We start from the raw sequence: 23,578 nt of genomic DNA, 5'->3' as shown, positions 1-23,578 counted from the left end.
GGCCTGCCACTTCACCGGCTAAAATGCGATGTGCCTACCCGGTGGAATTCAACTCTGCACATGTTGCAGCGACTGTGGCAGCACCGACAAGCCCTGGTGCAATACGTTCTGACGTATAGCCTGGGCCAACGAGATTCAGAGGTGCGGCAAATCACGCTGGAGGAGTGGTCTCAGATCAGGGACCTATGCACCCTTCTGCACAGTTTTGAAATGGCGACGAAGATGTTTAGTGCTGACGATGCCATTATCAGCATGACTATTCCGGTGATTTACATGCTGGAGCACATGTTAAACAGAATTCGGAGTCAGGTGGTGGCACAAGAGGAGGTGGAGGAAGTAGAGGAGGAGGAGTTGTATGCGGAAGGGCTAACATCTGCAAGGTCCAGACGGTCGGCAGCACCAAGGCGGCAGGCATGTGAGGGTGGGGGAGATGGTTTTACCAGGGCGCATGGTAGCAGCCAAACTAGTGAGGAAGGTGCAGGAACCCAGGAAGAAGTGGAGGACGAACTGATGGAAGACTCATCAGATGAGGGAGACCTTGATCACATTTCTGTTGTGCGAGGTTGGGGGGAGAGGACAGAGGAAGGAAGCATGATTGTTACCTCGCCACCAACACAACAGGGACTTGGTGCTCCTGGATGCGCAACACACATGAGTGCCTTCTTGCTGCACTACCTGCAACATGACCCTCGAATTGTGAGAATTAGAAATAATCCTGACTACTGGGTTGCCACACTGTTAGATCCCCGGTACAAAAGTAAATTTGCAGAAATTATTCCTGCCATAGAAAGGGATGCACGCATGCAGGAGTATCAGCAGAGACTGTTGCAGAATCTTACATGTGCTTTTCCACAAAATACCAGTGGTGCACGTAGTGAATCTCACAGTTCCAACTTGCCAACCGTGGGACCGTCAAGTGTTCAGCACTCAAACCGTAACAGAACCACAGTATCTGCTGGTAACATCAATTTTGCGGAATCATTTCACCACTTTTTTAGCCCATCCTTTGCAAGGCCACAGGAGACAAGAAGTCTGACACATAGTCAACGCCTAGAGACGATGGTACAGGAGTATCTCCAAGTAAACATTGAAGCCACGACTGTGTCACTGGACCCTTGCTCTTTTTGGGCTTCCAATCTGGATAAATGGCCGGAGCTAGCCACTTACGCCTTGGAGATCTTGTCATGCCCCGCAGCCAGCGTTCTGTCTGAACGTGTGTTCAGCGCTGCTGGTGGTGTGCTGACAGATAAGCGCACGCGGCTCTCCACTGATAATGTAGACAGACTCACGTTCATAAAGATGAACAAATCATGGATCCGAAACGACTTTTCTACCCCTGTGTCATCCTGGGGAGAGTAAAAGCTTGATGATTGGTTAAAATCACCCTACCAACCGTTTTAAGCTTTCAAATTACTAATCATGTTTATCTGTATCTTGACTGGAAAATAATTTGGGCTTTGTAGCAGTGTGCAGCACTGATCCTATTAGGCCATCTATACTAAAGCTTCACCAGATTTAAAATTAATAATAATTTTTAGCTGCATCTAGCCCGGAAAATAATTTTGGGGCTCCGAGATGCGCAAGACACATAAGTGCCTTCTTGCTGCACTACCTGCAGCATGACCCTCATATTGTCAGAATTCGAAGTAATCATGACTACTGGGTTGCCACACTCTTAGATCCCCCAAACTTTTCGATCAACCTTTTCATTTTAATAAAGACCAAAAAAATGGTCATTTTTGAAATTATAAGCATTAGCAGGTTGTTAGAAACTGAAATCAAACAGTTTTCAACTTAAAACTTTATTCTAGGTGATGTTACATTTTCACATAGGACCCCTTGTTCGAAAGGAGCTTCTGAACTCTCTCGTCCATTGAATTTGTCAGGTTTTGGATGGTTTCTGCTTCAATTGTTTTGCATGAGGACAGAATACCCTCCCAGAGCTGTTGCTTAGATGTGAACTGCCTCCCGCCATCATAGACACTCCTTTTAATGATGCTCCAAAGGTTCTGAATGGGGTACAGGTCAGGGGAGCATGGGAGTCACACCATAAGTTTGTCCCCTTTTATGCCCATATCAGCCAGAGATGCAGATGTTTTATGTGCAGCATGAGATGGTGCATTATCATGCAGAAAAATGATCTTGCTGTGAAATACACGGTTCTTCTTCTTGAACCATGGCAGGAAGTGCTGTTTGAGAAAATCCACATACATTATGGAGTTCATCTTTAGCGCCTTCAGGGATCCTAAAGGGGCCGACAATCTCTCTCCCCATGATTCCAGCCCAAAACATTACTCCACCTCCTCCTTGTTGGCGCTGTAGCCGTGTTTGCGTGGGGTGTCCATCAACCAGCCATCCTCCACTCCATCCATCTGGACCATCGAGCGCTGCACGGCACTCATCCGTGAACAAAACAGTTTTGAAATCAGTCTTCATGTAATGTTTGGCCCACTGGAGCCGTTTCTGCTTGTGTGAAGTGGATAGAGGAGGTCGACAGGATGGCGTATGCACAGCTGCAAACCTCTGAAGGACCCTGCATCTTGTTGTTCGGGGGACGTTGGAGGCACAAGCAGCTTCAAAAACTTGTCTGCTGCTATGACAAGGCTTTTTTGCCGCTGCTCTTTCAACCTGACGTAATTGCCTGTAGGAAAGAGTCCTCAATTTGCCCTTATCAGCATGCACACGTGTGTACTGTGAATCAGCTACATACTTCTTGATTGCCAAGACACTTCATCCTGATCATCGCACAATGTTGATTGTAGTCATGCCTTGACCTAAACACTCCACAATTTGTTGCTTCTCAGCAGCCGACACATCCTTTTTCTTTCCCATTTTGGCAGAAAATGTAGGCTGCTTAATAATGTGAGAGAGCCTTCTTAAGTAGTCTTGCCTTTCATTGGACACACCTGCCAAACTAATTAGCACAGGTGTCTGCAATTGCTTACAGTGATATAAAGAGCCCTGACACACATCACCATCAATGAGTTTAACTGACAAGCAAACATATTCTTCCCTTATCACTCCTAACCACTTTTTGCATAATAATTTGGAACGCAGTGTACATGTGCTTTTCCACAAAACACCAGTGGTTCACGTAGTGAATCTTACAGTTCTAACTTGCCAACCGTGGTCTGTATGGAATTGTTCAATAAAGGGCCCAAAATTAAGATAACATAGATGGGAGAGGTCTCTATGAATAGAAATTCCTAAGTATTTGATACCCTGTGAGGGCCAGGCAAAGGGAAAGTTGGACTGGATGGAATCCTATATGGATTTGGGGAGGGAGACATCGAGGGCCTCAGACTTCGCTGCATTGATTTTAAAATTTTACCATGTAACAAAGTGATCTATTTCAGCCATAACAGCATGGATGGATATATGTGATTGAGTGATATATACTAGGACATCATCAGCAAATAGAGAGCACTTGTACTCGGTGCCTCCCACCTCAATCCACCTAATATTGGGGTTATGGCGAATTGATGAGAGCAGGTGCTCCGTCACTAGGATGTATAAGAGAGGGGACAGAGGACATCCCTGCCTTGTCCCATTGGTGATTGTGAAAGGTGATGAAAATGTTCTGACGCACCCCCTGGGCCTTGGGACACCCGGAGCCGGATCCTTTTTGGTGGATGCTGGTGGTTGTAGTCTTCGTGGCGGCGACCCGGTTCCGTGGCTCAGGGCGGTCAAACCAGTGGCGGAACTATTTATGTGGTTTTGATGTTTAAATGTCCGACTACGCCACCCGTGGATTGCGGTCAGAGTGAACCGCCGCTACAGGGCAGACCGCTGAGGCTGGTGTTGTGGGTGCAGCAGAGCGTAGCATAACTCCCCACGGGAGGAGTATAGCCTCAGGGCAGTGTATGCAGAGGATGGGGGTGATGGTGCAGGGCAGCAGCAGTAACGACACGGAGTCAGTGATGCAGTCCAGGGCCTTTACTCACAGTTCTAATTATCCAGACCACTTCTGCAGGTAACGGCTGCCCACGTCGTACTGTGCTCACCAGGTGAGGGGCTCAGACAACTCCCAGATAACTTTGGAGCACTTCACAGGACCCCCTTTGTGTGTCCTTTGTCTGGCCTTTCTTACCAACACTTCTGTCCGGCTGCCTCGGGCCTCCTCTTGGTAAACTTGGCGCCAGTTTCCCTGACCCTATGTGGTGCTTTCCTAGCGGGTGTAGCGAGGGGCTGCGCCACATAAAATGTCAGAGCCTCCGGTTTCTAGCTGAGGGTCGTTTCCTGCCTCCACTAGTTCGGGGACCGGTCTCCCCCTTTGGCCTGACCCCTCCACGCAGGTGGATTCGGGCGTGCGGTGGCGACTCGCCCGTCCTCACCCCTGGGATCCCTTCATTCCTCGTTCCTGGAGCCTTCTCCGCTCCTCTTCCTTCCTTCTCCCTCTTCCAGGCCTGGGCCTCTGTTACTAGGCCCGCCTCCGGAGCAGAGCTCATGCAGAGCCCCTGCTCCCTGCCACTTCTGCTCAGACTTCTCTGCACTGAACTAAGATGGTGCCCACCTTTTATACTCCCTTCTCAATGCACCCAGGAACTGCTTCCTCCCTGCTCCTGCACTACAGGGTTCCCCTTCCTCAGTGTTCCCTCCCCCCACTCCAGCCAGGGACAGGGACTGTCGTGCCCATCTCAGGGGCATATTGGTCGCCCTGCCCCACGGCAATGTGGTGTAATGCATGCAGGTGTCGGGTCCTGATCCACACTCCATCCTTACCTGAGAGTGAGATATCACACCTCTGGGTGAGGTGCAATACGTCTGTAGCAACCGAGCCCTCAGGGTGCTACAGTTCCATTTATCTTCAGCCTAGGTGACGTATTGTGATACAGGGCCGTGATTTTGGCTATAAAAGGGTCCCCTAGACCCCTACCCCAAGCTTTTTAAGAGAATCATATATGGCGTGCCAGGAGACTCTATGGAATGCTTTCTCAGCATCCAACGAGAGTATCTAATTACAAATTTTTAACTGCATCTAGCCCAGGAAATACTTTGTGCCTAGTAGCAGTGTCTGCTAGTCAGCGGTTTATCCCGGCTGTTAAGCAAGCTGCACCACCTGTAGTTTAGACACTTAATTTTTTTCAAAGGAAATGCTTCGGGACCATGGGATACTTAGTGAAGAGCATCAGGAGGCACCCCAAGGCATAGGGGCTGGGACTGGCAGTAGGATGCCTTGCGGTGGACAGCCGAGCTCGATCCTTATAAAAGCTTTTTAACTGCAGCAGCTTTAGTGGACGCTACTGGAGCTGGAATTACGTGGCTGCTGGCATGAGACTTGCCCTCCAATAGATCCTTGTAAATGGATTTAAAGTGTATTCATTCAAATTAGAGAGACAATTTAAATTAAAAAGCTTAGAGCTGCCTCCACCACAGGGGGGCTCGCTCGACCCACCAGCGGACAGGCACCAGTATTGGGAGAGGGGGGCTGGCCATCAGGGTTCACCGCGGCTCTGGCACAAACCCGGCGACACGGAGGTGGCACGGGCAGGAGCGGACTGGCCGTGTCGGCTTCTCACTTTTTGGATTTTAGAAGGGCATGACATGCCTATATCTGTGTCTCCCCCTCCTTTTACTCCTCCACCTCTTTTCTTTTCGCATGACTATATGTACTTGTCACTTTTCCATGCGTTAGTTATGTCTTCTGAGCAGTTTGTCAGCTTTTGGACACCTTTGAAGGTGTTTTCTATGTGTTTCTATGTGTTTTTGTTTGCCTGCCATTGGTTTTAACGGTGTTCGAAGGTGTTCGACGAACAGTTCGACGAACAGTTCGGCGAACACACGGGTGTTCGACGAACCGAACCGAACTCGAACACTACGGGGGTGGCTCAACACTAAAGTCTTGCAATTTCAGCAACAGGAGCAGCACACAGGACTGTAATGCAGCGTTTGCTGGTATAACCACTGCGTCTCCTATACAACCTGCCTGCCTGCCTGCCTGATATACCTGGGATGGATATTAGTCCTGAGAAGGACTGTTTGTTTGATCTGGCAGCCTTTACAGACCCTACACTAACTATTTTGCAGGATATATCTCTCCCTAAATCAGCAGCGCTGTCCCTACACTGTCTGATCCGGAGCGACTGTGTCCAAGATTGCGGCGCCCGGTTTTAAATACTCGAGGTGACGCTGTGCGGCCAGCCAATCACTGTAATGCCCACAAACAACATGGCTGCGGCATTATAGTGACTGGCTGGCAATCCCTTCATGTTCATTGGCTCTGTAAAGAGCGCCAAACATGCAGGGCGGAGACCCGAGCTCCCGCCCAAGTAACCCGGAAATGCTCGGTGCTCGCCGAACATCCTGAGTAGCGTGATGCTCGGGCGAGTACCGAGCAGTGTCGAGCATGTTTGCTCAACACTAATGCTAACCACTCATCCCTTGAGTGGTTTTTAATCCAAAATAAAATTTTATAACTTGTACCTATGTGCTTTTGAGCTGTCACCTGCGACCCTTTTGGAATGTTTCGACTGCACCTACAGTGGAGTCTCTATCATTATCCACAGGAGCGCCTCCGGTAATCTCTTATTGTGATAGATAGGTCAGGCAGGGAAGATACATGAGATGTAGGAAAGATGATGAGTTCAGTTTTGTCCACATTGAGCTTGAGGAAGCAAGAGGAGAAGAAGGAGGATATGGCTGATAGACACTCTGAATTTCTGGACAGCAGATAGGTGATGTCTTGGAAACAGAGGTAGATCTGAGTGTCATCAGCGTATAGGTGATACTGTAAGCCATGGGACTTTGAGTTGTCCCACGCAAAGGGTATAGATGGAGAAGAGTAGGGGTCCTAGGACAGAGCCTTGAGGGACTCCAACAGAGAAAGGGCGGGAAGAAGAGGTAGTGTGGGAGTGGGAGACGCTGAATGTGCGGTTGCAAAGGTATGAGGAGATCCAGGATAGGGCAAGGTCTTTGATGCCAAAGGAAGAGAGGATCTGTAGTAGGAGGGGCAGTGGTCAACTGTGTCAAAGGTGGAGGACAGGTCTAGAAGGAGGAGTATAGAGAATTGACTGTTAGCTTTGGCTGTAAGTAGGTCATTAGTAATATTGGTCAGGGCAGTTTCAGTGGAATGATGGGGACAGAAACAAGATTGTAGGTTGTCAAAGAAAAAGTTAGATGACAGGTAGGAGGAAGGACATGTGGCGCCCTGCTATGCACTGGTGCCACAGAACCCAGAAGGGTGCATGGATGGACTTCTCCACAAGAGGCCCTCACTACATTCACACACCTCCACCCTTCCACCTCACACCAGCAGAGGGAGCCCGTTAGGGACAGATATATATGGGGAAGGTGGAGCCAGGCAGTCCAGTTAGTCTCTCAGTGAGAGAGAGAGCGTGCTGCCGCTCAGAGAGCAACAAAGAGGCGGCACGCTGCTGCTGTGCTTAGGCGAGCCAAGGCCTACAGCACGAGTAAAGGCCTAGTGAGGGCCCTGAGTGTGGCCGAAGGCGAGAGGAAAATGAAGAAGTAGCAAGGGGGCAGAGGAGCATACCAGGCTCATCCCGAGATATATACCGGACACCGGGTCCACGCCTACGGGGTCCCTTTATACCCAGTAGGGACCACCAGAATCCCTGGAGGACTACAGGTCCCAGGTTTCCCAAATGCTGACTACAGTACCAGGGCTAGGAGTCACGGAGGCCCCAGCGACCAGGGAGAGTGATCTCCAGGAGAAGGCCCTACCACCAGGTCAGCAGGAGCAAAGGACAGAGAGAGACAGTACCCACGCTAGGCCTAGCTCCAGTCAGGTCAGAAGCTTAGGAACAAAGTCACGGATCAGGAGGCCCTATACCCGCTCACTGGGGAGAGTCCAAAAGTGCGCCGTTCATCCGGAGCACCCTGGACCGTGCCTGCACCATCACCAGTAAAGGTACTGAAGCTTACCCCAGTGTGAGTGTCAGTCTTTCCTCCGGGACCGTCCTGCTGTCTCTCACCAGCATCCACCATCTACCCCCACACTGCCCTGGAGCTTGCTCTACCTGTGGAGAGCCACACCATCCCTGCTGCCGTAACACCGGCTCCAGAGGACTGCTTCGCAGCAGCGGCTCCCTTCAGCTGCAATCCACAGGTGGCATCACGAACTCTTATAATCCCCTGTATATAATTCCCTTCTTTATTGACCGCCCTGGGTCATGGACCGGGCCAGCCATCGTGACATCCCCCACCGGCATCCATAGGCCCGGCTGCCAAGTACCCCACGGCCCTGGGGGAGCATCAGACATGCTACTCAAGGGGTTTGGAAGCAAATGGGAACAGCGATATGGGACGATAGCTTGACAAAGCAGACGAGTCGAGGGATGGCTTTTTGAGGATAGGCGTGGTTGTGACATGTTTGAAAGCAGAAGGGAAGGCACCAGAAGTTAGTGATGGGTTGTTGAGATGGGTTAGGGATGTGATAAGTATGGTGGTGAGGTTGGGGAGGAGGTGGGATGGGATAGGGTCCACTGTACAAGTGGTGAGGTGTGATTTGGAGAGGAGGCGAGTAAGCTCTCCTTCAGTGATGTTGGAGAGGGAGGTTATGTGGGAAGGGCATGAGTCTGATATACAAAGGGGTGGTGGTGGTCGACAAAAAAACTTGCCTTGTTTGGTCTAACTTATTTTTGAAGTGTGTGGCAAAGTCCTCGGCAGAGATGAGGTGGTTGGAGGGGGCAGTGGTGGGCAGAGGAAGGAGTTAAAAGTATTAAATAACTGTTTGGACTTGAAAAATAAGGACAGGGTCGGACTGGCCTGGCGGGATGCCGGTGAAATGCCCGGTGGGCCCCACAGAAGGAGGGGGAAAAAAAACTTTTTTTGTAAGGACATGGGCCTTTTAAAAGTGGGGGAGGCAGGAGAACGCGCATGCAGACCTGACCCGCCGTGATGACCATGGCCGGCGTCACCGCCACTCGGCGCACCCAAGTAAGTGTTGGGGCCCCGGGGTTGAGGGACACCGGCACACTACTGGGCCTATGAGTCGGGGGAGGGAGAGCCCCCCTTCGGAGAGGGGGAGCGCCCCCTTCGGGAGGGAGGGCCCCGCCCCCGAGGGAGGGCCCCGCCCCCGCCCCCACCTCTCCTCCTCAAATACTTACCTCTCCTCCTCGTTCCCTGCAGCTCCAGTGATGTTAGCGTCTTCTGATTCTGACATCTCAGGGCAGAGGGCGAGGTGACGTCACTACCGCACTCTGCTCTGAGCACTGCAGAGTCAGAAGACGACGTGCTGAGTACACCAAACCTGCAGGGAACGGGAGAGGTATTTGATTTTTTTTATGTATGCAGCATCATGGGGGCCCATATACTGTATGGAGCAGCATCATGTGGGCCCATATACTGTATGAAGCAGCAGCATGGAGGCCCATATACTGTATGGAGCAGCATCATGGAGGCCCATATACTGTATGGAGCAGCATCATGGGGGCCCATATACTGTATGGACCAGCATCATGGGGGCCCATATAATGTAAGGAGCAGCATCATGGCAGCCCATATATTGAATGGAGCAGCATCATGGGGGCCAAATACTGTATGGAGCAGCATCATGGTGGACCAATATATTGTATAGAGCAGCATCATGGGGCCCATATACTGAATGGAGCAGCATCATGGAGGCCCATATACTGTATGGAGCAGCATCATGTGGGCCAGTATACTGTATGGAACAGCATCATGGGGGCCCACATACTGTATGGAGCAGCATCATGGGGGCCCACAAACTGTATGGAGCAGCATCATGGGGGCCGATACAATGTATGGAGCAGCATCATGGGGGCCAATACACTGTATGGAGCAGCATGACATGGGGCCAATATACTGTATTGAGCAGCATTACATGGGGCCAATATACTGTATGGAGCAGCATTACATGGGGCCAATATACTGTATGGAGCAGCATTACATGGGGCCAATATACTGTATGGAGAAGCATTACATGGGGCCAATATACTGTTTGGATCAGCATGACATGGGGCCAATATACTGTATGGAGCAGCATGACATGGGGCCAATATACTGTATGGAGCAGCATGACATGGGGCCAATATACTGTATGGAGCAGCATCATATGGGGCCAATACACTGTATGGAGCAGCATCATATGGCACCAATATACAGTATGGAGCAGCATTACATGGGGCCAATATACTGTATAGAGCAGCATCATATGGGGAAAATATACTGTATGGAGCAGCATTACATTGGGCCAATATACTGTATGGAGCAGCATTACATGAGGCCCATAATTCTGTATGGAGGTGGTCACTGTATTACCTGTATATTTCTGTATTACAGCATATATAGGTACTCTGTATATGCTGTAATGTCTCTGGTGATCACTGTATTACCTGTACACCGACACTATATACAGAGCTCCTGTGTATTATGTCACCAGTGGTAATATTAATGTTATTAGTATTGTGTTTTTTATTAATGAACAGTATTGTATTATTCGGTCACTGAGGTGGTAATATATGATCTGGTCATGGTGTGGAGGTATTTGTTCCTTGTACAGTATGTGGTATTATTTGGTCACTATGTGGTGGTAATACATGCTCTGGTCATGGTGTGACAGTATTATTCAGTCACTATGTGGAGGTAATATGTGGTCTAGTCATGGTGTGACTGTATTAATTGCCTGTATGTGGTATTTGGTCAATATGTGGTCTGGTCATGGTGTGGCGGTATTTATCTCTTGTATGTGGTGGTATTGGTCTTGGTATAGTGGATTTGTCAGGGTAAGAAAGAATATATATTTTCTCTACTTTTATACTTTTATACGCTTTGTTTATGTACTAACCATCATTTTGTGTCTCAGAACAATAAGCTTTCCTTGCTACGTGTTAGATCGAAACTTATGCTAAGATGGCGCCGGTATCAGCCAGCACCTGTTTCAGAGAAATGAAACCGAATCATCAACTGACGGTTGTCTGCCCAGAGACTGAGTTAAGGAGACGTGGACCAATCAGGAGTGGCCGGATACTAGACATATATGGCTTACCCCGCCCCGAACACTCCATTTATGGCTTACCCCGCCCCGAACACTCCATTTCCCTTCCCCATTATGTAGTGTATTTAAGTTTGTGCATGCGGAAATAAAGGCAGAACATTGCTGAGATCGTGGCTTGCCAGTAGCCTTCTGAGCATGCTCTGAGTTTGAACCAGCTTGTTGTCTGACTCATTCTTTGAATGGTTGACCCATGCTCATAGCCTTAATTTGGAGTGACTGGAGGACGAGTGGAATGTCGCTACGACCCCGACAAATGGCGCCCAACGTGGGGCGTGGCTAGCGGTACGCCGCCCTCTCGGACCCGTATTGCTGACTTCCCTGGTGGTGACCGCGGCGGCTGAATTTGAGGCCTGATCAACCTCCATTGAACACGGTAAGTTGAGATATATTTTATATGTTTCACTTGCCTGTGTGTCAGCCGCAGCGGTTCCTGTGGGATTATCAGTTTGGATCTGGGTGGGTGTCCGGTCGAGTGGTGAGACCTCAGGCATCCCGCGCCACGTCCCGAACCAGCAACTGTGAGACCGAGTGACGTCGCATGCCTGCGCGTGCTCGTGTGCACACCACCTCCTCCTCCCCCGGTCACTGTACTTTTCTTAGATAGCTGCCTCCCGTTACTGATAGTCGATTCCAAGCCATCCCTAGATTGTAGTGTAAGGAAGAAAGAATCTGTGACGAATTGAGGAGTGCTCTTCGTCTACCACAGAGACTGCTGTAAAGTCAAGGTTAGGAAAGGAGATAGATTGAGGTGTCTCTCTATCTCACCAGTGTATTGAGGAGTGCTCTACACTGACGGGTGGTGACCTGTAATCAGGGTGCCGTGGTGAGTCGCACTGTAAAGTCGCCATTCAAGGTTAGGAAAGGAGATAGATTGAGGTGTCTCTCTATCTCACCAGTGTATTGAGGTGTGCTCTACACTGCCCGGTGGCGACCTGTGGACTGCATCAGTGATCTGAGTCGCGACAGATCATTGCATTCTATAAGAAAATGTTGCGTATGTTTAAATCTGAAAGACCTGGCAAGTTGCCGGATGGTGCTGTGGGAGTTATCCAGCTACTAGAGTCACGGGAAAGCAAGGAGGCTGTTAAGAATGTTAGGAATCTGTATTAAATGATAAGACTACCCAGTACGGGCAGACTTCAGCCTTCAGTGTAGAAGGAATGCGTTATACAAAATAAGGGAAGTTGAGTGATGAAGGACACCTGCACCAGGCTCAGACACATCTTAGAGTAGATGGTGCAGGGGGGAACAGAGAATGCCGAGCCTTTGTTCGGATACATGAAAGCTGCAGAATGTGATTTGTTATGTGACCCTAAATTGGCCGTAACCCCGTTGATGCCTGTCACTACACCGAGCCCTCAGCCACCACCCTATAATGGTGCCGACGCCAAATCATCGGAAGGATGGACGTGTCGTATGTGCTGAGAGCAGAACCCGCCCTGGGAGAAGTTCTGCTGTATCTGTGGGGCGGGCCGCCCATGGCACGATGCCCAGCCTGCCCTCAAGAACAATCCCACCCCCACTCCAACTCCTCCCTCCAACGGCCATCTTACTACACCTTTTACTTGTTGTGGGAGGCCCGGGAAGCCCCAATCCGGCCTATATCCACTACTAGATCCGTCCGGTGCTTATTACCAGCCGCCAGCACGGGTGGAAAAGCCCGCAGTCCCAGAGCACCCATCTGAAACTAATGTGATACCCTCTGCTCCAGTCCACGATGCTGAGGCGCTCCCTCTGTTCCCCATGGGGGTCGCCCATAACCCTGGGGATATCCTCCTCAACTCCCCAGAATTTCAGGCCAGACTGCTCTCCCTCCGCCAACATACTGTTACTCAAGACGATACGGAGCCAGATGAGGGATGGGCTCAAAATACTCCAGCGCCCCCCCCCCCCTTTACCCCATACGTCTCCTATGGCATCCTCCACCCCACATTCATTACCCATACTCCGGCCCTTGCTCCAAGCAACTGCTGAAAGAGCACCACCCCCCAGCCCCTCAGAAGTCTGGGACCCCTGCCGCTCCCGGAATCTAGTAGACCCATCAGGACGCCCTGTCACTCTGTCAATAGGCTATGGTGACATCCTTACACATCGGGTGGGGGCCATAGTCAACCCTGCAAATACCCGTATGAGCCATGCTGGAGGATTGGCTCGTAAAATTGCCCTTGCTGCTGGTTCCACTCTGGCTGCAGAATGCCAGGCTCACTTAGCCGAAAACGGAGAGCTTTCAAAAGGCCATGGATTCCACAAAAGCAGGATCCCTTAGTACGTATGAATCCGGCCTAGAATACATGAAACAGTTAAAAGCCTGGGCTCAGAATCGCTTGTCAGATCAAGCTGGGTCTGTACAAGATGTTCAACAAGACCCTGATGAATCTGTGGAAAGATATGCTGCAAGACTCAGCATGCATTTTGAGGATCTCGGATACAGTCCTCACGTCAAGACGCAGGCCGCCCTGTTGGTTCAGGCCCTAGTAGATGGCCTACAATACGCTCTCAGAGATGAGGTTCTGAGGGTACGCCCCGAGATCCATTCTTCTTCTTTTAACGACGCGGTGGACATTGTCAAAGCTTTCCAAAAAGCCATGCTAAAAATGGAAAAGGATACTAAGCCAAAGAAGAAAGCCGCTCCTGCCATGGTATATCAAGCTCAAGAAAGCTACCCACCCCCTGGCAACCAACATGGAATCAAGTGGGTAATGGTTAAAGGCACAAGTGATGATACTCCTCCCACATATAGAAAACAAGACAGAAGAAATGACAGGGGGCCACCTAGAGACAAGAGATAATCTCGTGATTCTGAAGGACGCATACTGTGTTGGGAATGTGGTAGCCCTAATCACATTCTCAGAGACTGTCCAACCCGCAGACAGTACCATGACCGCTCGTTTTATGACGGTGCACACAACGATGGTCCTTCCCGTGAACCATCTCACCCACGCCAATGACGGCCCGGTCAACCAGTGTCCACTTTCCCGGCTACGCACCCCACGGCCGCCTGTGGGACTGTCACTTTACAGGTGGACCATCAACCATTGAAGTTCCTGGTGGACACTGGGGCGGCCACATCTGTCATTTCTTCCTCACAGTTCCCTCCCTCTCTGTGGTCCAGCGGGCCAGAGGACGTTGGCCTCCTGCAGGTTCCCCCGGTCCAAGTACACCTCAAGCCTGGACACAGGTACCCACGGTTGCCACAATACCCCCTCAAAGCGGCACAAGAACAAAGCTTGGGTACCCAAATCGCTTCCCTCCTGGAGTCAGGAGTCCTTGTTAGATGTGTATCTCCATGCAATACACCACTCTTTCCTGTAAAGAAGAAAACCGCTCCGGGAGAGCCTCCAAGATACCGGTTGGTTCAGGATCTCAGAGCCGTCAATGCAGCTACCATTTTAGAAACTCCGGTGGTACCCAACCCAAACACCCTCTTGTCTCAGGTGCCTCCAACGGCCACCTTGTTTAAGATGTTAGATCTGGCCAACGCCTTCTTCAGTATACCCTTGCATGAAGATTCGTGGTTTCTTTTTGCATTACCTTTCAAGGAGCACAGCTTACATGGACCAGGACTCCACAAGGAGCCCAGAACTCTCCTAACCAATTCATTCATTCTATGAAGTCTATTCTGGAGCCATGGGTTCAAGATAACCCTCAGGTCACTCTTCTACAATATGTGGATGATCTTTTACTCTGCGGCACTGAAGAAAATTTGCCAGAGATGTCAGCATCCCTTCTCTGGTTTCTTCACTCAGCTAACTGTAAGGTCTCGAAAGGCAAAGTCCAATGGTGTCTGCCCAAGGTCATTTTCCTCGGACATTGTATATCACAAGGTGCTAGACATCTGACTGAAGAAAGAAAACAAGCCATCATGGATATCACCTTCCCAACCACCTACTCCGCTATGCAGACTTTCCTTGGCCTCATCACTTACTGCAGGCAATGGATCCCGGATGCCTCAAAGCTTATGCAACCCCTGTATGACTGTCTTAAGGACGAAGGCTCCGTCTGGCTTCATGCTGAAGATCCACGTGTCTCTCACCAACGCAGACTATGTTTTGACCGCCTTAAACAGGCTGTTGTCTCTGCCCCGGCCTTGGGCTTACCAGACTATACTCAGCCATTTCACCTGTTTGTCTCTGAATCGGAAGGTCATGCCTCTGGAGTTCTAGCACAACGCTATGATCATAAGTATCGGCCTTTAGACTACTACTCAGCCCGCCTGGACCCTGTCGCTCGAACTGCCCCCACGTGCCTTAAGGCGGTCCACGCTGCTCACATCCTCCTTGACAAGTCAGCTGATATCGTCCTTGGACATGATCTAGTTATACAGGCTGGCCATGATCTCTCGGCTGTTCTGCAACAAACATCTCCGAAACATCTAACCAACCAAAGACACCTGCGGCTGCAGTGTTCCCTATTGTTGCCCTCCAATATAACATTTACCAGATGTCTGACTATCAACCCTGCCACTTTGCTTCCACCTTCTAGGGGGGAAGATGAACAGGGTGAAGGTCCATTGGTGGAACCTCATGATTGTATAAAAATTTTGCAGGAAGAGACTTCTGCTCCAGAGAATATGGTGGCACATCCGCTCGCACACCCTGCCTTGCACCTATGGACTGATGGATCCCGTTTCGCAGACCCTCAAGGGAAGTTCCACACGGGATATGCTGTCACAACAGACCTAACAGTCCTCAAGGCTGAAGCTCTACCACCATACATGTCTGCACAAGAAGCTGAACTTGTAGCTCTCACAGAAGCCTGCCACCTGGCAGCTGGAACAACGGCAAACATATATACCGATTCTAGGTATGGACATGGAATTTGCAATGATTTTGGACTCTTGTGGAAGTCTAGAGGATTCATCACAGCTGCAGGTACACCAGTGAAACATGCCTCATGGATTAAGGCCCTAATGAAGGCCCTGGAACTACCCATTCAGGTTGCTGTTATCAAGGTCAAGGCTCATGGAAGACTAGATTCCAGGGAAGCCAGGGGCAACCACCTAGCTGACCAAGCAGCCAAGACTGCAACAGTGGAGAATGTGTCATCAAAGTGGCAAGAAAAGGAAGAAGAGATGGGGGAGACCCTGCAAACCGTAGCTGTGGCGCTCACTAGAGCAAGGGCCAAAGAACAGCCGGCGGAAGACCATACAAGTCCAGCGGAGACACGAGTGGAATCCAGGGGGGTCAGGATGCCTGAAGAAAAATTGTGTGAGGAACAAAGGAAGACCCCCACTGAAGAAGTCAAGCAATGGAAAGCGGCGGGAGCCGTGCTGGCAGGTCGCAAAGATTTAAAGGTCGACTCAGCTCTTTATCAAGTGGACGGAAAACCTTGCTTGCCCCGGCGCATGTACTCAGCCGTGGCAGCATGGGCTCACGGGCCTACACACAGAGGAAAGAATCAAGCCTTGGCATGTATCAAGAAACTGTACTTTGCACCCGGAATCTCTTCCACTGTGACTGCATACTCAAAATCCTGCTCTGTCTGCGCTACCTGCAACCCAACGTGTACGGCACGGGTCCCTCTCCAACACCTGGCTAAACCAGACTACCCTTGGCAGAGAATACAAGTCGACCATATCCAAATGCCTAAAGCAGGAAAATATGAGTACGTTTTGGTAGCCGTGGATATGTTCTCAGCCTGGCCCGAGGCCTACCCGGTTGTCAACATGACTGCTAAAGTCACAGCCAAAAAACTGATCACTGAAATTGCCTGCAGATTTGGAGTTCCCCAAGTCATAGAATCGGATCAAGGACCAGCTTTCACAGCAAATATCTACAAAGAACTTTGGAACATGTTGGGAACAGATTTGGGCCTCCACACTCCATACCATCCTGCCAGTTCAGGCAAAGTGGAAAGAATGAATTCCACACTCAAGACCCAGCTCTTGAAAATGACCCAAGATCATCCCCTCCCCTGGCCCGACCTACTCCCTATAGTATTGTATCATATCAGACACACCCCACAAGCTAAACATGGGCTAACTCCCTATGAAATTTTGTTTGGGACCCCACCTAAAATAGGAGAAATTAGGCCCCAAGAGTTGTCTGAAACACATGATAGAGTAGTAAAATTTGTGATTGCTCTGTCTAAAGAATTGACTAACACCCGCTCTGCAGTGTCTGCTTCTCTCCCAGAATCCACAGGTGATGCGGTACATGATTTCACCCCAGGCGACCTGGTGTACGTAAAGATGTTTGTCCGGAGAGACTGTCTCCAACCCAGATTTGAGGGCCCCTACACTGTGATCCTGACTACTCCTACAGCTCTGAAGCTTGAGGGCAGGAGCACCTGGATTCACGCTTCCCACTGCAAGAGAGACAGAACGAGCCTATAAAAGATGACTACCTTCTTCTATATCCTTTCCATATGCTTACTGTCTGTCCCAGGGTGGACAGCTACCACATTCTGGGTAGATACTCACGCAAAAATCCAGACGTATCGATTTGATTACGGTGACATAGTGAATTGCGCAGGAATGACATGGTATGCTGCATAGTCCCCTCATACAGGAAAGCTATAAACAATGCTGTTCCAACCTCCGGGACCTTTTTGAATCAAGAAACCACATCTCTGTTACATGATGATACCAGTAAGGAAGATATGGAGAAATACACTCCTTTAAATAAGCCTGACCAGACCCCCCATGACAGAGTCCAATTGAGAGATCTAGTTTAGGGTCAGTTGGGAGAACTCCATGTGTCATTTAGGGTAGGGCTCAATTGTTTGGGGGCGTCCCATAAGGGGGCAGCTTCTAAGATGATTGGGTGAAGAAATCCACCTCCCCTCTCCCCACACATGGACAGTCTCAAAGGCCCCGAAGCAAGGGAAAGCTTAGTGTTTAGGGGGGAATGTCAGGGTAAGAAAGAATATATATTTTCTCTACTTTTATACTTTTATACGCTTTGTTTATGTACTAACCATCATTTTGTGTCTCAGAACAATAAGCTTTCCTTGCTACGTGTTACTTAGATCGAAACTTATGCTAAGATGGTGCCGGTATCAGCCAGCACCTGTTTCAGAGAAATGAAACCGAATCATCAACTGACGGTTGTCTGCCCAGAGACTGAGTTAAGGATACGTGGACCAATCAGGAGTGGCCGGATACTAGACATATATGGCTTACCCCGCCCCGAACACTCCATTTATGGCTTACCCCGCCCCGAACACTCCATTTCCCCTCCCCATTATGTAGTGTATTTAAGTTTGTGCATGCGGAAATAAAGGCAGAACATTGCTGAGATCGTGGCTTGCCAGTAGCCTTCTGAGCATGCTCTGAGTTTGAACCAGCTTGTTGTCTGACTCATTCTTTGAATGGTTGACCCATGCTCATAGCCTTAATTTGGAGTGACTGGAGGACGAGTGGAATGTCGCTACGACCCCGACAGATTGTGTTGTGTATGGAGGTCACTTGTTCTCTTTGATATCAATAAGGGGAAGATTCATGATTTCCAATGGAGATTAAATACTTGGATGTTTAACCCCTCCCTGTCCTGTGGCTATTGCACAGTAGCAAATATGCGCTTACAGGGGTTCTACGGTGAAAACAAGAAATCACCTATCCTAAGGCCATGTTCACACGTTCAGCATATGGTCAGTATTTTACATCAGTATTTGTAAGACAAAACCAGGAATGGGTGAAAAATGCAGAAGTGGTGACATCTTTCTACTTTACTTTTCCTCTGATTGTTCCTCACCTGGTTTTGGCTTACAAATACTGATGTAAAATACTGACCAAATGCTGATCGTGTGAACGTGGCCAAAGGATAGATAAGTTATGGACTGCTGTGACCTGGAGAATGTGCAACTTTTATCCCCATTAGTATGGAACGGCATGTACGACTCGACCACTAATCCATTTATTCCCTAAGGGGCTGCACTTGGCATTTTCTGGAAGCCCCCAAAGAGGATGAATGGAGCTGCGGTCAGACATACCACATACCACTCCATTTTAAAATGGGGATAAAAGTGTCCTGTCAGGGATAAAAGTTCCCCATTCTTTCAATCAGTGCGGTTTGCAATGCATAAGGAGAAAGGATTACCAGCTTCATGAATAGTTCAAAAAATAGGTTTCTTTATTGTGAAAAAAGCTCTTTAAAACAGATTCCATATTCTGCAAAAGGTACAGTGAGTGGACTGCTGAGGACTGGGGCAAAGTCATTTTCTCTGATGAATCCCCTTTTCGATTGTTTGGGACATCTGGAAAACAGCTTATTCGGAGAAGAAGAGGTGAGCGCTACCACCAGTCTTGTCTCATGCCAACTGTAAAGCATCCTGAAACCATTCATGTGTGGGGTTGCTTCTCAGCCAAGGGAATCGGCTCACTCACAGTCTTGCCTAAAAACACAGCAATGAATAAAGAATGGTACCAGAATGTCCTCCAAGAGCAACTTCTCCCAACCGTCCAAGAGCAGTTTGGCGCCCAACAATGCCTTTTCCAGCATGATGGAGCACCTTGCCATAAAGCAAAGGTGATAACTAAATGGCTCATGGAACAAAACATAGAGATTTTGAGTCCATGGCCTGGAAACTCCCCAGATCTTAATCCCATTGAGAACTTGTGGTCAATCATCAAGAGACGGGTGGACAAACAAAAACCAACAAATTCTGGCAAAATGCAAGCATTGATTATGCAAGAATGGACTGCTAGCAGTCAGGATTTGGTCCAAAAGTTGATTGAGAGCATGCCAGGGAGAATTACAGAGGTCTTGAAGAAGAAGGGGCAACACTGCAAATATTGACTTACTGCATTAACTCATTCTAACTGTCAATATAACCTATTGGTACTCATAATATGATTGCAATTATATTTCTGTATGTGATATAAACATCAGACAAACAATAATAAAAACCAGAGGCCAGCAGATCATGTGAAAATATAATTTTGGTGTCATTCTCAATACTTTTGGCCATGACAGTAGGGTGGGCCCCTAGGGTCAATTTCCCCTGTGGGCCCCAGACACCCCAGTGTGACCCTGGATAAGGAAGATACGAGGGTTGTGAAGTAAGCCTGTTTAGCAGAGGTAAGGGCTGATTTGAAAGCGAGTGTTGCTTGTTTGAATGCAGAGAAGTCATCTTGCGAATGTGTTTTCTTCCAATGCCACTCCATGACCCCAGGGCCGCCATCAGGGCATTACTACCCTTACTACTGTATGGGGCCCGGTGAAAAGAAGCAAGAAGGAGGGGCAGGCACGCTGGCAGCCCGGGGCCCCTCTCTTTGCTTCTTCTTACCGGGCCTCAGGGGTAACAGTAAAATGCCCGATGCACCCGGCAGACGGAAATGGGTGCTTTACCTTTAAGCAGCGGCCAGGTACATCATGGTCCTGACTCCAATCTCCTGACACACTGAATGCTCATCTTCATTCCTGAGCAGAGCAGCATGTCTCGGAGGCGGTGGCCAGTGTGTGAGTAGCAGGAAGAGGAAGCTGCTGCTGAGTTTGGTGGTGAGTGGGGCCTGGTGGTGCTCAGAGGGGCCTGCTGATGGTGATGAGGGGGCCTGCTGATGGTTATGCGGGGCCTGCTGATGGCTGTGGGGGGCCAGGTGATGGCAGGACCTGCTGCTGGTGATGGACGGCCTGCTGCTGGTGATGCGGGGGCCTGCTGATTGTGGTGGGGGGGCCTGCTGATAGTGATGGGGGCCTGCTGATGGTGGTGGGGGGGCCTGCTAATGGTGATGAGGGGAGGCTGCTGCTTCTGGTTGTGAGGGGAGGCTGCTGCTGGTTCTGAGGGGAGGCTGCTGCTGGTGCTGAGGAGAAGCTGCTGCTGGTGCTGAGGGGAGGCTGGTGCTGAGGGGAGGCTGGTGCTGTTGCCAAGGGGAGGCTGCTGCTGGTGCTGAGGAGAGGGTGCTGGTGCTGAGGGGAGGCTTGTGCTGAGGAGAAGCTGGTGCTGGTGCCAAAGGGAGGCTGCTGCTGGTGCTGAGGAGAGGCTGCTGGTGCTGAGGAGAGGCTGGTGCTGAGGGGAGGCTGGTGCTGGTGCTGAGGAGAGGCTGCTGGTGCTGAGGGGAGGCTTGTGGGGAGGCTGCTGCTGGTGCTGAGGGGAGGCTGCTACTGGTGCCAAGGGGAAACTGGTGCTGGTGCCGAGGGGAGGCTGGTGCTGGGAGGAGGCTGGTGCTGGTGCCGATGGGAGGCTGGTGCTGGTTCCAAGGGGAGGCTGCTGCTTGTGCCGAGGAGAGGTTGGTTCTGGTGCCGAGGGGAGGCTGGTGCTGGTGTCCAGGAGAGGCTGCTGCTGGTACCGAGGAGAGGCTGCTGCTGATGCAGAGGAGAGGCTGCTGGTGCTGAGGGGAGGCTTGTGGTGAGGCTGATGCTGGTGCTGAGAGGAGGCTGCTGCTGGTGCTAAGGGGAGGCTGCTGCTGGTGCTGAGGGGAGGCTGTTGCTGGTGGTGAGAGGAGGCTGGAGGTGAGGGGAGGCTGGTGGTGGAGAGGGGAGGTTGCTGCTGGTGCTGAGAGGAGGCTGGTGGGGAGTCTGCTGCTGGTTCTGAGGGGAGGCTACTGCTGGTGCTGAGGGGATGCAGCTGCTGGTGCTGAGGGGAGGCTGCTGCTAGTGCTGAGGGGAGGCTGGTGCTGGTGCCGAGGAGAGGTGACGCGCCCCCTGGGCCGTGGGGTACTCGGCAACCGGGCCTATGGATGCCGGTATGGGGGATATCACGGTGGCTGGCCCAGTCCGTGACCCAGGGCGGTCAATGAAAAGGGGGATTATTTATAGGAAATTTGGAAAGTTCGTGATGCCACCTGTGGAATGCGGCTAAAGGGGGCCGCCGCTGCGGAGCAGTCCTCTGAGGCAGATTGTAGGGCAGCTTGTGATGGAACGGCTCCCCACAGGTGTAGCGGGCCTCAGGGCAGCGTGGGATGTAATGGTTGGTGATGCAGGGGAGAGACGGCAGGGTGGTCCCGGAGGAAAGACGAACACTCACACGGGGATAAGCTTCAGTACGTTTAATAGTGATGATACAGGCACGGTCCAGGGTACTACGGATGAAGGGTGCACTTTTGGACTCTCCCCAGTGAGCGGGTATAGGGCCTCCTGATCCGTGGCTTTACTCGCTAAGCTTCTGACCTGCCTGGAGCTAGGCCTAGCTTGGTTACTGTCTCTCTCTTGCACCTGCTGATCTGGTGATAGGGCCTTCTCCTGGAGATCACTCTCCCTGGTCGCTGGGGCCTCCGTGACTCCTAGCCCTGGTACTGTAGTCAGCATTTGGTAAACCTGGGACCTGTAGTCCTCCAGGGGTTCCGGTGGTCCCTACTGGGTATAAAGGGACCCCGTAGGCACAGACCCCGTGTCCAGTATATATCTCGGGGTGAGCCTGGTATGCTCCTCTGCCCCCTTGCTACTTCTTCCTTCTCCTCTCGCCTTCGGCCACACTCAGGGCCCTCACTAGGCTTCAGTGCGTGCTGGAAGCCTAGACTTGCCTCACACAGCAGCCTGCGTGCTACTCTCTCTCTGAGCACACTCTTTCACTGATCTGAGCTGCCTGGCTCCACCTTCCCTATATATATGTCCCTAACGGGCTCCCTCTGCTGGTGTGAGGTGGAAGGGTGGAGGTGTGTGAATGTAGTGAGGGCCTCTTGTGGAGAAGTCCATCCATGCACCCTTCTGGGTTCTGTGGCACCAGTGCGTAGCAGGGTGCCACAGAGGCTGCTGCTGGTGCAGAGAAGAGGCTGCTGGTGCTGAAGGGAGGCTTGTGAGGAGGCTGCTGCTGGTGCTGAGGGGAGGCTGCTGCTGGTGCTAAGGGGAGGCTGCTGCTGGTGCTTGGGGGAGGATGTTTCTGGTGGTGAGAGGAGGCTGGTGATGGTGAGGGGAGGTTGCTGCTGGTGATGAGGGGAGGCTGCTGCTGCAGCTGCTGAGGGGAAGCAGCTGCTGGTGCTGAGGAGAGGCTGCTGAGGTGGTGAGGGAAGGCTGCTGATGTTGGTGAGGGGAGACTACTGGTGGTGGTGAGGGGAGGCTGCTGGTGCTGAGGGGAGGTTGCTGCTGGTGATGAGGGGAGGCTGCTGCTGGTGATGAGAGGAGGTTGGTGCTGAGTGGTGGCTGGTGCCGAGGAGAGGCTACTGCTGGTGCTGAGGGGAGGCTGCTGCTGGTGATGAGGGGAGGCTGGTGATGAGGGGAGGCTGCTGGTGGTGGTGATGAGGGGAGGCTGGTGGTGATGAGGGGAGGCGGCTGGTGGTGGTGAGAGGAGGCTGCTGGTGGTTCTGAGGCGAGGCTGTTGCTGGTGCTGAGGGGGGCCTGTTTCTGAGGGGAAGCTGCATCCGGCAGGGTGAGGCTGGTGCTGAGGGGAGGCTGCGACTGGCAGCGAGAGGCTGAGGAGGCGGTGGCGAGGACGACCAGGGCTAGTCGACAAGGATATGCCAATTGCATATCAAGATGATGCCAACCTCTGTGGACAGGTAGGAGGAACAAGAGTAGTTGACAAATAGGGTGATCAATAGATCTTGGAATAATAATAACTTCCACAATTGGATGTGTTTAAATAAAATGTTCCTGTGCTGAGATAATCTTATACATGTGCCCCTGCTGTGTACTGTGTAATGGCTGTGTCTGACTGTGTACAGAACACGGTCTGATCATACCACACCACATCTCCTGGGCAGGGGAGGAAGAAAAAGAATATACAGAC

Source organism: Phyllobates terribilis, unplaced genomic scaffold (genome assembly GCF_046119375.1).
Source record: "Phyllobates terribilis strain yellow unplaced genomic scaffold, ASM4611937v1 Scaffold_703__1_contigs__length_788473, whole genome shotgun sequence".
Lineage (NCBI taxonomy): Eukaryota > Metazoa > Chordata > Amphibia > Anura > Dendrobatidae > Phyllobates > Phyllobates terribilis.
Note: the sequence above shows the minus strand (reverse complement) of the source record.